This window comes from Neoarius graeffei, chromosome 1, assembly GCF_027579695.1.
Source record: "Neoarius graeffei isolate fNeoGra1 chromosome 1, fNeoGra1.pri, whole genome shotgun sequence".
Lineage (NCBI taxonomy): Eukaryota > Metazoa > Chordata > Actinopteri > Siluriformes > Ariidae > Neoarius > Neoarius graeffei.
The window spans coordinates 128,279,426-128,296,825 of NC_083569.1; the positions used below are offsets into that span (position 1 = coordinate 128,279,426).

Consider the following 17,400-nt stretch of genomic DNA (forward strand, 5'->3'; position numbering starts at 1 on the left):
ATGACAAAGAGTGATGGAGATGTGTTTTCAGTGTCCCCAATATAAAGGATGCCGATGGCTTCGGCAATTTCTTTTCCCCAAAATAATCTTTTTTAAACTTAACTATTGTCTTTCATTGTATCTCTGGTAATCTCATATTTGTCCTCTGTGAAATTTCTTTAAATACAGGAGCAGAATATTATTCAAGGGAAAAAAAAGAGATTTCCATGCTTGATTTTTGTAGCTTAAATTTTTTTGTTCTTGAATGAGACACTGGTTCTGGCTCTGGTGTTTCTTACAGCTTCAGTGAAGATTTATAAGCTTGCAGTTCACATCCAGTTTAGGTGTGAATGGAAAGGCAAAATAGATATGAAAATGTCAGTTTCCATGTTTACCCATGTTAGTGTGAACTAGGCCATACTTCATACAACACAAATACAGGCAACGTTTTGTAAACGTTTGTTGTATGAAAATGCAATTTTGAACACAGTCCATGTTTTCTCTTTTGAATTTAAGAAATAAAAGATCTGTTAAGTGTAAGATAAATGAACTAAATTTTACTGGTGAATGCATTTAATATGTTTGCACAGTAATATTTACATGCTACCACAAACAGTTTTTTGCATCTACTGTGTATTCACAGATTTTGACTCTGACTCTTCAGCTCACAGCTTTCACTTCCTTCTTGTATTTCTTACAAATCCACTCCCTTTCAGCAGTTTTGGCTTAGATAGCAAAAAGTGGAAGTTAAGACCATCCTTTTTAGAGCAGGTAAAGCACAACTGAAATTTAGCAAGTGTCACATTTGCTGTATAAACTCAGTCAAAACACACCTCGTTTTATCCTGAAACTACTTATAGAATCTTGGTAATGTGACTTTTTGAGAGATGACTCATAAGTGACAAACTACGGTACACCCGTGGAAACAAGAAAGTTAAGATGTAAAGTTAATTATTGTCCTAACTCTGGCAATAAGTATAAATACTGCAATTTGTGCTTTTTAAGAATGTGACTCATAGGATGAATGTACTTTTTTTTTTTTTTTTTACATCTCATAAATGAGCCCTGCAAAGGTGTGTACAGTGTATTCGGGTTGAAGCATTCAGAGAAGGTGGAAGATCTGTCCAACATTTCTGTTTAGAAGCTCAAATGTTATCTACTGTGTCTACTGTATTGGTCACATTGTTTCTGTATTAAGCCAGATGATGAACTTTTTTTCTCTGAGAGTCCCACTTCACCTTCATCAGTTCCTTCCATCCCCAACATTGGGTGGGTTGAAGATCTGAAATGCTAAATAATATTGTAATTAATTAAAAGCTTTCTTAAACCATAAATGGAAACAAAGACTGGTGAAAGATGGCACTGTTGTGACATTACACCTTTTTAAAAAGGTCAATTATGAAAATATACCAATGTTACTTGAGTTGCAAAATTAATATAGGCTTATTTTTTAAACACAAGCATGAAATTTAGTATAAGTTGTATTGGCCGTTGGCTTTTTCTGTAATAATACTGTGCAGTTGTTGGTACAGAATTATGGAAGATGGTTTCACCAACAATGCAACAGTCATACTTGATGCTTAGGATCTACTTCAAAGAGGTAAATGTCCTTAGCACAAGTTAACTTCTACTCCTCACCATTTGTAGCCTTTATTTCAGGCCATAAAGAAAGGACAGAGCATTACATAATATACAGTATCATTTTGAAATGAAGCACAAGGATATCAAGTGAAATGATAGATAAACCCACATTAATCAAGCGTGCACCTCCTTAGTGCATGTAAAAATATTCTGTCCTTCTTTGCAATACACTGCTGTGTTTCAAACCACCGCTGTTACAGCCGCAAAGGATGGTCTGACTGATTTTGATCTCTCCTAGCTCTTTTACATCTATCTTTTTTTCATTGTAGATCGGCACAGAAAATATTGTTGTTACCTGGTTTAGAATATTGAAATTATTTGCAAACATAATTTCACAGAGATCATTAGGCCTTTTTTAAGGGCCTAGAAAGCCTTAATGCTCTGTTCTCTGGGAAACAGTAACCCAGTTCAACCAGAAGATGGAGAAATAACCATGTCACTCTTTTGTAATAAACCTCACTTTCCACTGTGCATCTGATGTACACATTCAGTTGTATCACGCAACCCCAAATGAGAAAACATTGGGACGGTACAGTGCTGAGCGTAAATGAGTACACCCCCTTTGAAAAGTAACATTTTAAACAATATCTCAATGAACACAAACAATCAGGGGCACTGCCAGAAATTTTGGGCCCCATGAAAGATTAGAATTTTGGGCCCCCCAACTTTGCCCACCCTCATCACAATTGCACTATTGTCATTATTTGACTTTTGATAGCCCATGGACCTTGAGTTTGTGACTTTATTACATTTTAAGTATTAACCTACCAGGGACTAGATGAAAACTGGTCAGTGACTAATTCTGGTGCGTTTACAATCACAAATGAAAATTCAAGATTTTGCCACATGCCTTCTTGTGCTAGGACAATTGGTAGTGAAATGTGTGATGTGACTACTAATAAATCATAGAAAAAGTCAAACACTTGACTGGTGTCCGTTATTACACTAAAAAAAAAAGTAATTGAATTTACTTAATTTTAATGCGTACATCGGTCCCACACAATCCAATTGTGTAAGCTTAAAATAACTTTAACCTTACACAATAACATTAAGGGGATGAATTCACTTTAACCTTACACAATAACATTAAGGGGATGAAATCACTTTAAGCTTACACAATTGGATTGTGTGGGACCGATGTACGCATTAAAATGAAGTAAATTCAATGACTTTTTTTTTTCAGTGTAGCAACACTTTAATCTAGCAAACTGTATATGGCGCTCGCTCATTAAAAACTTCAATCCTAAAGCATTTATGGGTTGTATTGCTGCTTACCTCCTTCTCCAAAGGGGGGTTCAGTGGTTTGGTAGGGCGGAGGTCCCCCTGAGGCTGAATCTGTGCATATTTAGAGCACCCCATTAGTTATGAAACTGGTTATTAGCACTAGTTATTAGCACCAGCATAACGTAATATTTCATCTTGTTTATCACACAAGTCAGTTCAGTTATTAAAATGGAAAAAATGTCACTGTACAAACTGTAAAAGTGTTCTCTTGATAGGCTAATCCAACCACGTTCATACTGTTCATTTACCATTTGCTAATATTTTGAACACACGTGAGCGATAGCTACCTTTCTTTGGGAAAAACTGAGTGACCAGTTGCCTGCCTCTCCGGTCCCTCTCAGCTTTCAGCTGCCTTTCTTTACGTTTTTGACAGCCACTCTTCATATTTAGCGATCATAGACTGTACGCACTCCACTGCTGGCTGGCTGCTGCACCGCGACACAGCAGCAAGTAGCGTTGCACTGATCAGCACACAGATTTAACGCATCGCGCTTCTACCAGAACTGGACCGTACCATTTCGCAAAAGGGGGAGGGTTAAATGACAATATGTTGAAGAACTCAAGAAATAGACAACCTTGTTCAATTAGCTCATTTTACCAGATGGAATATTGCATTGTTATTTCAAAAGTCTTATTAAAATCATTAAAAGCATATTATCAGCCCCTTAAAGGGCCCCATGGCAGTGCTGGGCCCCTAGAATTGTTCTAACCTTTCCCCCCCTGGCGGCGCCCATGCAAACAATTTCCAAAATGTAAATAATATTTGGCCTGTATTGCACTCACAACAATACAGCACATTATTTGATGTTTTATCTTATGAATTTTATTGTTTTTCCAAAAAAAAAACCCCTTATTTCAATTTTGAGTCTTGCAACACATTTCAAAACAGCTGGGATAATAAAGCATTTACCACTTTATAATGTTGTCATTCCTTCTCACAACACTTATAATATGCTTACGGACTGAAGACATGTTCCCTTGTGTCTGAAATCACTCACTTGTTCACTACTCCCTACTCACATAGGGAACTACTAGCTTCTTCTTTCTTCTTTGCCAACACCTTATTATTCCGCAGGTTGGGGGTCGGTGGCCATGATCCCCCTCCTCCATTTCTGCCTGTCCTCGGTGTCCTGTTCGTTCAACCCTAGTTCTTCCAGTCTCTCACTCAGTCCATCTTTCCATCTCTTCAACTGGGAACTACTATATAGAGGCCTATATAGTGAGCTCATTGGTAAAATGAAAAACGTTTTCGGACACTAGTCCGTCGTGCTGTTATTAACATCATTACCACACGATTAAAACGTGCCAGATCAGTTGGCTGGTGGGTTTTCAAAATAATAAATACATGCCTGTATTTTTGTAATAAATGCATATTATACTGAGTGTATTTCCCATATTAATAAATACAAAGTACTTTGTGTCTGCTGCATCTTTCAGTTCTTTTAAATCAAGGTTGAATACTTTCTTCTTTGCCGCTGCCTTTTATTAAATCAAATTTGAGGCTTTTGATTTGATTTCTTTCAGTGCAATCGAAATTCATGATGGGATATATTGCTTGGTTAGTGACTGTCTGGATGGTCCTTTTCATCTTTGGTCCATATTGTAGTTCTTGTGAAAGGTTTGCCAAAATAATCCCAAGTCCATGTGGTTTTATCAGCTATTGATGAATGACGGTTCTTGACACAGTGCCGTCTGAGGGATCAGAGATCATGGGTGTTCAGCTTAGGCTTGTGCCCTTGCCCTTTATGCACCAAAATTCCTCCAGATTCCTTGAATTGTTTTATGATATTATGCACCGTAGAGGGTAAAATATCCAAATCCCTTCCTATTGTTCTTTGAGGAACATGGTTTTTAAACACTTCAATTATCTTCTCACACATTGGTTCACAAACTGGAGATCCTCGGCCCATCTTTGCTCATCAAGGCTAGGCCTTTCTTGAATACTGATTTTTGTACCAAATCATGATTATAATCACTTGTTGACATCACCTGTTTTGAGTCATATCATTATTTAATTGTTTTACCTCATTACTTGCCCTAAATTGCCCAATCTGAACTTTTTTGGAATGTGTTGCAGGCCTTAAACTCTGGAATGGATGTATATTAACAAATCAAATGAAGTTGACTTGACAAAACATGAAATATCTTGGGCTCATACTGTCTGCAATGAAATACAAGTCAAAGTAAATTTAGTCATCACTATTTTATTTTTATTTGCATTTTCTATACTGTCCCAACTTTTTCTGATTTAGGGTTGGACAACCAGCAATTAAGATGTGCAAGTGTGTATTTATAAGTCTATATATTACACAAACACACCACACTTCCACCTTTTTTTAGACATGATGAAATATTTACCAAGAATAATTACAAAACTGTTTCTATGTGCATGTCATCACATCAGTACTTACATCCTACAAGTGGCCATGTTAAATAAACAGGATCCTGTTCAGTTAAAGTATATTAACCCTTACATGTCTGTTACTTCAGAATGATACATGCAGTAAAAAAAAATATAAATGCTCGTTGCACATACCCAACATATTTGAAGTAGATTGTGTGTAGCCTTGTGGTCACCAATGGCGTATACACTCGATATGTACACAGACCTCTGAACAGGAAGTGAGACACCACATTGCCTGGAACCCACTCCGCTGACTTCAGGTCAGTTTCAGGAGCTTAACTTTCCATTCACCAACATTTTTAGATCAAGCAAAAGGACTGGTGTCAGATCAGGACCACTTTAGCCCACAAGAAACAGCGACACTTCCTTATGTCTAAACTTGACAACGTTTCTGTTCATCTGCTCACTTATTCTCTGATAATGAAGTGAGTTACTGGCACTCAGAAAGGAAGAAGGATGTGGAAGTCTTTTAAAAGACTTACCTGGAATTTTACCCAGCTCATCAGAAGACAGCAGTGAAATCCTATGCAGGAAAAATGATGACGTGCTCATAAAAGAGAATTCATAAGAGACACATATAACAACAGAGTAAACGTGTCAAATCTGTTCCCTTGTTTCAGTTGTGGGTGCAATCAGTTAATTATTGATATTAAGTGATCAATCTCGTTAAATCAGTCTCATTAAATTTTGAAGGTTAATAATTAAAATGAATCAATCCCATTGAATCATTTACTTTGACTCACTTGAAGTGAATCATACCATAGAATCAGTCTCATTCAGTGAATCATTTAGTAAATCGTTTAGTGAATCATTTGGTGAATCGTTCAATGAATCATTTAGTGAATCATACCATTAATCCTGGTGCTTAATAATAAATTACCAAACAGCTAAATTATGGTATATTTCCAAATTATTACAATCACTTACCACATTACATAACTTTTATATGCACCCTTTTGAATTCGAGGGAGATTGGGGACTTCATGTATATATTGTTGTTCACACAAATAAACACAGTTTGTTTAATAAATGAATTTATTATACAAAGATAAAAAGAAAAATAATAAATCAATATATACAAGCAGTGAGGGGTGTGTGTGTGTGTGTGTGTGTGTGTAGGACTTGACCATGTGTTTAGCCTCGTGTAGCTAACTACACGTGGTGGAGGCCTAGCTTGTTGGTAGCTAAACAAAAGAATGTTATCTAAACAGAACAAAGGATTAGCTCTGTGTTTAGCCTTGTGTTGCTAGTGTGAGTTTGCTAAAGGCCCTATGGCCTAGCTAAAGTGTGTTTGTTAGGCCTGGTGAGGCCTACTGAGCACGTGTTGCTAAAGACAAGGGTATTAGCCATAGCTAACTAAAGCTAGCTTGTGGATTTCTAGCTGAGGTGTGGTTTGTCAGGCCTGATGGCCTGCTGAGCACATGGTAGGCCTTGATTAGCTTTGTGTTGCTAAGCAGACAAAGGGAAGCTGTAGCTAACCCACTAGCTCATAACCATACTGAGTCCACTGAAATCTTGAGATCAAGATGTATAACAAGAAAATTAAAGTGTTAGTCAGAGAGAAAAGCATGCACAACCTATCTATTAAACAATTGAGAGAACATAGAACCAAAATAAATCAACACGCTGCGTGTTTTAACAGTGTAACAATAAACCTGGGTTTAAATTCACACCATTTCAAATAAAAGCAAATTCCTAAAGACTATCTTAATTATGCCCAAATGCCAAAATCTTACTTAATCCTGCCTTTAGCAAGATATGAAGAACTATTCGCCGGTGTAGTCTCGGGCCTCGCCGTGGGAGCACGTGAGCCGCTCGTGATGGAGGCGTAGAAACTTTCGGGTCCAGCGGAGCACTTGGGTGGTTCCCGTGGAAAGCAGAGGGTTCTTGGTCCGAACCTCAGCGTTCGTGAGGAAAAGTCTCTGATCAGAATGAGATGCACAGCGCTTTTGAGTTAAAAAGGATTCAATCGCTTCTTAACTTTTAACTGCCTGGGCTGCAGTCGTGACGTCACTTCTAATGCAAGTAAACCGGTTGTAACTCAGGTTGAGTTTAAAGATCGCGCGACTCTAGAGTTTACCTTTGCCAAGGGTAAGAAGATCGCGCTGAGTGATGGATCTTGCAAGAAAGAAGACGTCTTTTTAGGTGGAGAACGCCTCTTTATACGTCCAGATTCATCGGGAGCCAGACGTGAGAGACAAATGGCCCTTTTCCACTACCCTTTTTCAGCTCGCTTCAGCTCACTTCAGCCCGACACGGCTCGCGTTTCGACTACCAAAAACCAGCACGACTCAGCTCGTTTCAGCCCTGCTTAGCCCCTAAAACTCGCACCGTTTTGGAGTGGGGCTGAAGCGAGCCAAACCGTGCCGACTGAGGTTGGGGGCGTGAGCAGACACTCCCCTGTGCACTGATTGGTGAGGAGGAGTGTCCTCACATGCCCACACACGCCCCGCGAGCGCGCTGGGATCTGTAAACACCGCAAACCCGGAAGAAGAAGAATTACGAATTACGAGAATTTCTGAAGCCTTATGCGCCTCGCCTCATCTATACGCTCTTGCCAGTAACTGTCCGCGTTGTCGGTGACAACAAGCCACAGCACCAAGACCAGCAACACTAACGACTCCATGTCCTCCATGTTTATTGTTTACTATTCGGGTCGTGAGACTACCGCTTAAAAGCTCACTGAGTCAGTGACAGACAGAGCATCGTGGACGAGTTCGCGGAGCGCAAGGCTCGTCGTATGCCCTTCAAATAATGCGCGCAGTAGGCTATTGATGTTTTATTATGAGCCATGTACAGTATGTCACCTAATGTTTTTTTGTTTCTGAGTTACATGTTCGTTTGAAGGACTTAATGTACAAACTAACATAGTTGCACCCCATAGTGTTGAAATTGGTAAACACAGTGCATTCAGTGAGGTTTGCACCGCCCTCCTTTTATTTCGGACTCTTCCTGTCACCGTTGCAACCTCTGAGCGCTCATTCGTATGCCCTTCAAATAATGTGCGCAGTATAGGCTATTGATGTTTTATTATGAGCCATGTACAGTATCCTAATGTTTTTTGTTTCTGAGTTACATGTTCGTTTGAAGGACTTGATGTACTAAATAACATAGTTGCACCCGGTAGTGTTGAAAATGGTAAACACCGCAGTTGCGGACATTTTGTAGCCTAAAATGATGTTATGATGAGCTTTAATAAAGGGCCCGGTCATTTACCCCGCCCCCGGCCCGGCTCTGACTTGTTCCGCCACTGTCACTGATGTCACTGTTTGCGCTGCTTAACGACATCACGTGACGTCCACCCACTTTCGCTAACTCCACCCAATGTGTCCACCCACTTCCAGCCAGCACGGTTCAGTGCGGTTGTAGTCGAAATGCAACTCCAACAGCCCCGCTCAGCCCGACTCAGCTCGACTCGGCACGGCACGGCTCAGCCGCGTTTGTAGTGGAAAAGCGGCAATAGATGGAAGCGTTGTCCCATTGTTTTATGTTTCCTTGTATGATGACGTAGATGATCCCGCCCACGCGTGACGTGGGTCACACGGAAGTTGCCTGGGAATTGTAGTTCTGACACAAGATGGCGGCATGATACCTACACAGTGAACTTTAGCTTTATACACTTTATGAAGCTCTGCGTGTTTTAACAGAGCCGTGGTGAGTGTCCGTGACACAGCTAAACCACTTTCATACAATTCACTGTGTGAAAAGACATTATATAGACCACTCTCTTTTAGACCCCGAAGCCGTTTGTTTTCAGGATAATGGCTGGCTGATGAAATTATTGGCTGGCTAGCTGACTCAGCCAAAACCTTAATGGCTGCTGCAGCCACCAAAATGTTTATGGCTACAAATGGCTGATACTGTTTCTTCACGCCTATGGTCTACGTTCAATTGATTATAAGATGCAGTGTACTGGTTACACAGATGGCTATTTCCACAACACAGTTTGGTTAAAAACTGATTGTACTACAACAAATGGTGTATGTATGATAGCATTTATTGATTATAAGTTATTTATTTATTATAAGTACTTAGATGTATTATTATTATCTCTCTCTCACACACACACACACACACATACACACGGGTCATTTAACGTGAAATCATATTTACCACAGGTCCCCTGGTCTCTTACTTCATTGTAAATATAAATCTAGCAAGATTGTAGTTCAATGCTAATAATAAGCTAATCTGGATTGTTCGAGGAAGGCATCTAGCTATCTACTCTCACTAGCAATGACCAGTGAAGGACTGGCAGCTATCTTACTATGATGAAAGTAGAGTGGTGGAGTACTTTTTTTTTTTTATCAATCTCGAAGTATGTGAAACAAACAAACAAACAAACAAAAAATACCTTTACACTTTCCCTCAGCAGCGGCAAAGAATGCAGCCATCTCGTCGATATCGGAGTCGATTGATGCTCTGGGTGGGTTCCCGGGTTCCCCAGTGTATCGTGGTAACGGTGTGAGGGGCGGGAAGCCAGACAGGTAGTCACAACGGCAAGCTTGTGGTGGCTCTCTGTGCTGTGATATCAGTTCTAAATCTCTACAGTGTATGCCTATACGTCTCTATTGTGTTACTACTAGTGTGTACAGTTGATCATGTTTGTGTCACTTTTCTTGTAGCTCATGATGTGGATAAACCCATTATTTGATGTACACAATTCTTAGTGGCTCAGCCAAATTTTATTAGATAGCAGCTCAAATTGGCTTACAAAATTATTGGCTGGCGGCGGCTCAAATTCTAAATGGCGGTTTTAGCGGCGCCTGGCGGCGGCTTCGGGGTCTACTCTCTTTGGCCTTACTGCCACTCACAGCAATTTTTTATAGATTAAGAGACCTCAGACACGCTGTGAGTGAGGAAGTGTTTTTGGTGGCTTGAACTTCATCTAGTGTTGAGTCAACAGTCTCAGTCGAGCTGCAGCAGGACGGAAGAGTCTTTAAGTAATACAGCAATGTGGACCTTTAATGGATGCTGTCTTTACATCTTTGTCACACTAATCTTTGGGAATCTCCAGGGTATGTACAGAGATAAATATGGGGCATTTTTTAATGCACGTTGAGGTATAAACTGTTGATTATTCAGTGAGCTTTCTTCTTCATAATGTCGTAAGTCAGGGGCAAAAATTTTTACACAGACTTAGGAAAATGTTCAGAAATGAACAATACACAGCATGAATGACTGCATAAAGTTTTTTTTTTTATCTTTGCATATTGTATTACACTGAATTGTCCAAATATAAGCATTAATTTAAAAAAAAGTTGAATAGAAAATGTTGTGCTGTGAATATATTTTCTAAAATGCGTGAGGTTTGAAGTTATATTGCGAAACCATCCTGGACTGTTAGGATTGCTAAACATTATGCTTTTCATTTTACATTCAGTACATTTTAAAATGTCATTCTATTACCTTTAATAACATTTACTGGTATTTGTCATTTGTCAAATATATATATATATATATATATATATATATATATATATATATATATATGCATACAGTTTGCAACCGAAAAGTACAGATTCTTCGGCCCCGGACTACAGATCTGTTTATTGAAAGGTTGGCATCTCTGCAGAGTTAAGGAAAAATGTAATTTAGAGGGCAGAGGCCACTTTTGGAAGTACTTACAAATTAGACACCGTATTAGAAGTTGTTCTTGTTGGTCAGGATAGAATTGCAGCTGAATGCTACTTACAACTACCCAAAATGCATCATAAGGCTTCAAGATGGTATGAGATGTGTCCTTGGACAAATAATAATGGTTGTAGTAATCTCAAGATGATCTGGGAGAAAGATTTGTCTTGTACACTAGATGAAAAAACATGGGAGGGGATTCTTTCCAACACTGAAGAATATATAAGAGAAGCCAGAGGCAAATTTATTCAGTATAAAATAATTCATAGATATTATTTTACCCCCATCAAGACTTAACAGAATGGGTTTACTGAATAATGATCTGTGCTGGAAATGAGGGGGGAAAAGTGGCACTTCTATCCATGCATGATGGGAATGTTCGGAGATCCTCCCCTTATGGGAAAATGTTATAGATTATATGAGCAAATGGTTAAATTATGAACTTCCCAGGTCACCAAGATTATGTCTGCTCAGAGACAGAACTATGGCACCCCAGTTAAACTGGCCTAATGACATGTGCACGGATTATTCTGAGGTGTTGGAGGGAGCCTCAGGCTCCTACACTGAACATGTGGAAAACCCAGATGATGGGGACTGTGGCATGTGAGAAGATGATGGGGAGATTAAACTGTGAAAATGATATGATGAAAGAAAAATGGGATAGTTTTGGTGGGCAGATGTGTTGAGTCGCCCATCCTGCCTGTTTTCTTTTTTTTAAAATCTCATCTCATTATCTGTAGCCGCTTTATCCTGTTCTACAGGGTCGCAGGCAAGCTGGAGCCTATCCCAGCTGACTACGGGCGAAAGGCGGGGTTCACCCTGGACAAGTCGCCAGGTCATCACAGGGCTGACACATAGACACAGACAACCATTCACACTCACATTCACACCTACGCTCAATTTAGAGTCACCAGTTAACCTAACCTGCATGTCTTTGGACTGTGGGGGAAACCGGAGCACCCGGAGGAAACCCACACGGACAGAACATGCAAACTCCACACAGAAAGGCCCTCGCCGGCCATGGGGCTCGAACCCAGAACCTTCTTGCTGTGAGGCGACAGCGCTAACCACTACACCACCGTGCCGCCCCTTTTTTTAAATCTCTTATTATTATTTCTTTATAACCTCCATCCTATCGGTTTTGTCTGATGTACATTTGTTTTGTATTTTTGTTTGCAATAATGAAAATATAATAACTTTGAATTATTAAAAAAAAGAAATAAAATACTTTTTTTTTCCTTTAATTGTTGGTACTGCACCCTCTTTCAATCCGGGCTTATAGCCAGCGCTCCTCAACAGATCAGAGGTCTCGTACGAGTCTTCAGTAAAATGTGCAGAGCAGAGCAGAGACCACTTCGTAGGTGCCCAAAACGTGTCCAAATCTTTGCAGTTTGAACATTCTTGGGCCATGAATGCAGCATAAATCCACCTTCTGTCGTATTGCTGCACTGGCCAGCAACACATCTACGTGGCATGGCAATAAATTAGCTCAAAATGGAGGATCAGAGTTGCAGTCAGCTGTGTTTTAGTATAGCGGAAATGGCGATGAGACCAATAGACTTCCTGCTGTGACGTTACGGACGTCAAAGTCATTCACTCAGACTGCTACCTATATAAATCACTTTAATCATAAAAATTACTATATTAGATTTATTGTTAATGCTTAAATGAGGATGGGTTCCCTTTTGAGTCTGGTTCCTCTCGGGGTTTCCTCCTCATGTCGTCTGAGGGAGTTTTTCCTTGCCACCGTTGCCACAGGCTTCATCATTGGGGATAGATTAGGGATAAAATTGGCTCATGTTTTAAGTCATTCAAATTCTGTAAAGCTGCTTTGCGACAATGATTATTGTTAAAAGCGCAATACAAATAAACTTGACTTAAAACTATTCCTGTGCCGTTCTTGAGGTCTCAAGGTATTTATAAACAGAAAGTGAGGCCATGGTTCTGCGTCTCTCCTTTAAAGACTCATGACTCGAGTTGGACTTGAGCACTGATGACTTGGACTCGTGCATTAACAGCATTAGGACTCGTAAATTGGAGACAAGGACTAAGGATTTTTTCTTTTTTTTGTAACGTGCCATGATAATTTGGCATAAGATATTTATATCTACATTAATTTTTGTATGAATTTCGTGCAAGAGTGTTACCTGCACACCTTGGCACCAGGGGCTTGTTTACAGGGGCACATTTTGAAAATTTCATCTTTTTTGGTGCAATCTGGTGAATTCTGGAGCTGCAATTGAGCCTGAAAAAGAAATGAAAGAAAGCATTAAGTGTGAATTATATTTTATGAGGCATTTAACGCATTTTATTTACTAACTTAAATGTTATAACAAAGTTTAAATTTAGTTTCTGATTCATTAACCAGAACTTTATAAATCAATGGAATTATCAATAAAATCTTCTACAAATTCCTGCAATAAAAGTAGAAATCTTAAATTATAATTCCTAGTGCACTTCAGACAAAAAACAAAATACAGATTGCTGCAGTCGAGTCGTATTCCACAGAATCCATCTTTACTCGAAACAACAAAGATAACACATGAGATTCAGCAACTCTGAAGATTAATATTATGAAATATATACAGTGGTGCTTGAAAGTTTGTGAACCCTTTAGAATTTTCTATATTTCTGTATAAATATGACCTAAAACATCAGATTTTCACACAAGTCCTAAAAGTAGATAAAGAGAACCCAGTTAAACAAATGAAACAAAAATATTATACTTGGTCATTTATGTATTGAGGAAAATGATCCAATATTACATATCTGTGAGTGGCAAAAGTATGTGAACCTCTAGGATTAGCAGTTAATTTGAAGGTGAAATTAGAGTCAAGTGTTTTCAATCAATGGTGTGAGTGGGCACCCTGTTTTATTTAAAGAACAGAGATCTATCAAAGTCTGATCTTCACAACACATGTTTGTGGAAGTGTATCATGGCACAAACAAAGGAGATTTCTGAGGACCTCAGAAAAAGCGTTGTTGATGCTCATCAGGCTGGAGAAGGTTACAAAACCATCTCTAAAGTGTTTGGACTCCACCAATCCACAGTCAGACAGATTGTGTACAAATGGAGGAAATTCAAGACCATTGTTACCCTCCCCAGGAGTGGTCGACCAACAAAGATCACTCCAAGAGCAAGGTGTGTAATAGTCGGCGAGGTCACAAAGGAGCCCAGGGTAACTTCTAAGCAACTGAAGGCCTCTCTCACATTGGCTAATGTTAATGTTCATGAGTCCACCATCAGGAGAACACTGAACAACAATGGTGTGCATGGCAGGGTTGCAAGGAGAAAGCCACTGCTCTCCAAAAAGAACATTGCTGCTCATCTGTAGTTTGCTAAAGATCATGTGGATAAGCCAAAAGTCTACTGGAAAAAATGTTTTGTGGACAGATGAGACCAAAATAGAACTTTTTGGTTTAAATGAGAAGCATTATGTTTGGAGAAAGGAAAACACTGCATTCCAGCATAAGAACTTTATCCCACCTCTGAAACATGGTGGTGGTAGTATCATGGTTTGGGCCTGTTTTGCTGCATCTGGGCCAGGACGGCTTGCCATCATTGATGGAACAATGAATTCTGAATTATACCAGTGAATTCTAAAGGAAAATGTCAGGAAATCTGTCCATGAACTGAATGTCAAGAGAAGGTGGGTCATGCAGCAAGACAACTACCCTAAGCACACAAGTCGTTCTACCAAAGAATGGTTAAAGAAGAATAAAGCAGAGGTGGAAAGAGTACTAAAATATTATACTCAAGTACAAGTACTGTTACTTTGATGAAATTTTACTTAAGTACAAGTAAAGTTACCAGACAAAAAATCTACTCAAGTAAAAGTAAAAAGTAGATCATTTAAAATGTACTTTGAGTAAAAGTAAAACGTTACTTTTAACAATGGGTGTTTTCTGCCTCCATTGTGTTGTGCAAAAATGAAAAAGAAGAGGAAACAAGGATATATGTACATCTCAACCCAGATGTTTTATTTAAAGGAAGTGTATCAAATTGAATGCTTAGGATAATGCTGCATTAAAACTGAGACAAACAAAAAAGGTCAATACACACAGTCATGTCGTTTACATCGCCCTGACCACACACAAAGCATTGTACACGAAATATGAAAGTGAAATGTTGCACCGAAATCTCATAGCTTGTCTGTGTGCACTGTGTGTTATTGAACAATTCAATTCAAACATTATTTGTTTTGCTTAGTATTCCTTTCTGGCCTGTTGGATGTAGAATGGTAGGAGGACTGATCACGTCAGGTTGGCGAGCTAACTTGCTTGCATGATTAGCCAACCAAATAACAGACTAGTTACCGTTATGTTACAGTACCAACAGGTTGCTACTTCAACATTAGCAATGCCATCCACTATTTTTGGAATATAACCAGCCTATTGTCGGTTTTACTATGGAAAGGAAACATTATGATCAGGGGCGCAGATACGTTTTTTGAACTGGGGGGGACAAAAAACTGGGGGGGACAAAGCTGCCAGCAAACCAACCCCAACCCCGATATGCCTGTCAAACTTGTTGTGGGTAACCATAGCAAGCAAGCTCGAGCTCGCAACCTGTGCAGTCTGCGCAGCTCAACCAACCGAATATCAGTCTTTTTGTTTTATGTGAGTTGTTGCAACTATGTATACACTGCTGTGCACCTCAATAAACCGAATGGTAATTAGTCTTTTGATTTTTCCGTGAGGTTTGTCTTATGCAAAGAAAGACAGCATAGATGTTTTTTCCTCCCTATAAGTGTGGGGGGGGACCGAACGAGGTGAATTTAAATCTGGGTGGGACGAATCCCACCCATCCCACCCTCTATCTGCGCCCGTGATTATGATGCCAATGACAATACTTACCTCAACATGCTTGCGCAGATTAGACGTCGAATTTTTGTATGCCGCAATGGTTGTCTTCTTGGGCACACATAATCTGCATTGCATAATGAAACTGTCACCCCTTTTCTCTATGAAGCTGAAGTGATCACGTATGTAGGGCCAGGGGTGCACTTCATTACTGGAAGAAATTGCGTTTTCTGCAGGGTCGTCCACCACAGGTTCCTCGGTCTCCTCCATGTCCGCAGAGGCGCTTTATCAACACCCGTGGCCCAGGGGCTAGGCCCCTCATAGGCTACCTGTCAACCCTACCTTTACCGTTGGCCAGGAAAACACTCTTATTTTATTTGCAATACGTGTCAAGCATTTACAGTGTAAGTGCGTAATTAGCCTAGAAGCCTACGATAGGTTACATTTGGCTCAGCGTAGCTGCGCAAGGCCCACGCTCACATCGCTCAACACATCCGACCACAGAGGGAGAGAAGAACGCGCGCATTATCATTACAGAGCCGGTTCTGATTATTACCACGGACAGGACAGTGATACTGCGTAACTTTCACGCAGGGGCATGGCCAGAGATAACCACACAAGCGCGCGTGTGCTATAATGTAGACCTATGTGTTGTAAACATAAAACACACACACCTACAGACAAGTCCTTTTAAAAAATAAAATACATAAAAATAGCTCGGCGGCATGAAAACAAACATTCACTGCAAGTCAAGGTACTTGGCTCGGCAGCCACATGAAACGTAAACACCATGGACAGCGGCCAAACTCATAACTCTACAGACCGAAATACACGAAACCAAGTCCTACTAGGCTCTATTTTACCGATCTATGTTCAAGCATCATGCAAGTCTTCCTTCTCCTTGAATGAGACCGTGCATTCAACTGCCTTTTTGACAAGACTGCATCAAAATACCACTTGCAACAATATTTCACGCTAGGGCTGTGCCGATAGACGATGCCATCGTCCATCGACGATGGTGGTCATCCATCACGATGGAGAGCCACCATCGTGATACCACGCCCCCTCCTGTCATAATCATGCATATACGGTATCATCTGGGCCTATTTAACCTAAAAAGTTAGTTTTTTGTTAGTTTAGTTAGTTAGTTTAATATATAAATATATAACATATTATAAATACATAATTATATAAATCATTATAAAGTAATATCCTATTACCGCTTGTTCACGTAGGCTATGGTGCAGGGACGTGCTAGTGAACATAACATGTGGTTACACAAATACACTATGCTACTAATAATAAATTTTGACTTCATTTTTTAGCCTACACTATACTTTTAATGTAAAATTTGTCACGTTGTTCAAACAAATAGCCACTATTAACAGTCGGGAAATATTTCACCTTATCAAACGGCAGTGAAGCGCGGACTTCGGCAGAAGTCAACTGGTAAAATAGGCCAACTTTCAGACTCAAAATGGTCCACTCTAAGCCATAATGTCAAACCAAATGGAAGAATGAAGGTGATTCTGACAAATGTAAAGACAGTAAAAAAAAAACCCCAATATTAAATCATGATTTTAAAAGCTGGTGCAATAATTCAAACACTAATAAATTGGAAAAATTAGCGCGTTCAAGTGCGCACTCAAGGCCGA

General features: G+C 39.6%; 1 protein-coding gene across 4 annotated transcripts in view; it reads left to right on the plus strand.

The window, feature by feature from the left end:
- The window catches only part of LOC132883414 (uncharacterized), a 70,753-nt gene that overhangs the window by 28,926 nt on the left and 24,427 nt on the right, over positions 1-17,400 (plus strand). For 2 of the 4 annotated variants that reach the window (XM_060917039.1, XM_060917049.1), the window contains exon 1: positions 10,218-10,326. The exons of the other annotated variants lie outside the window; for them this stretch is intronic. The gene's annotated coding sequence lies outside the window, so the exon portion shown is untranslated. Of the gene's footprint in view, positions 1-10,217; positions 10,327-17,400 lie in introns of those variants that run through there. 4 annotated transcript variants of the gene reach the window in all.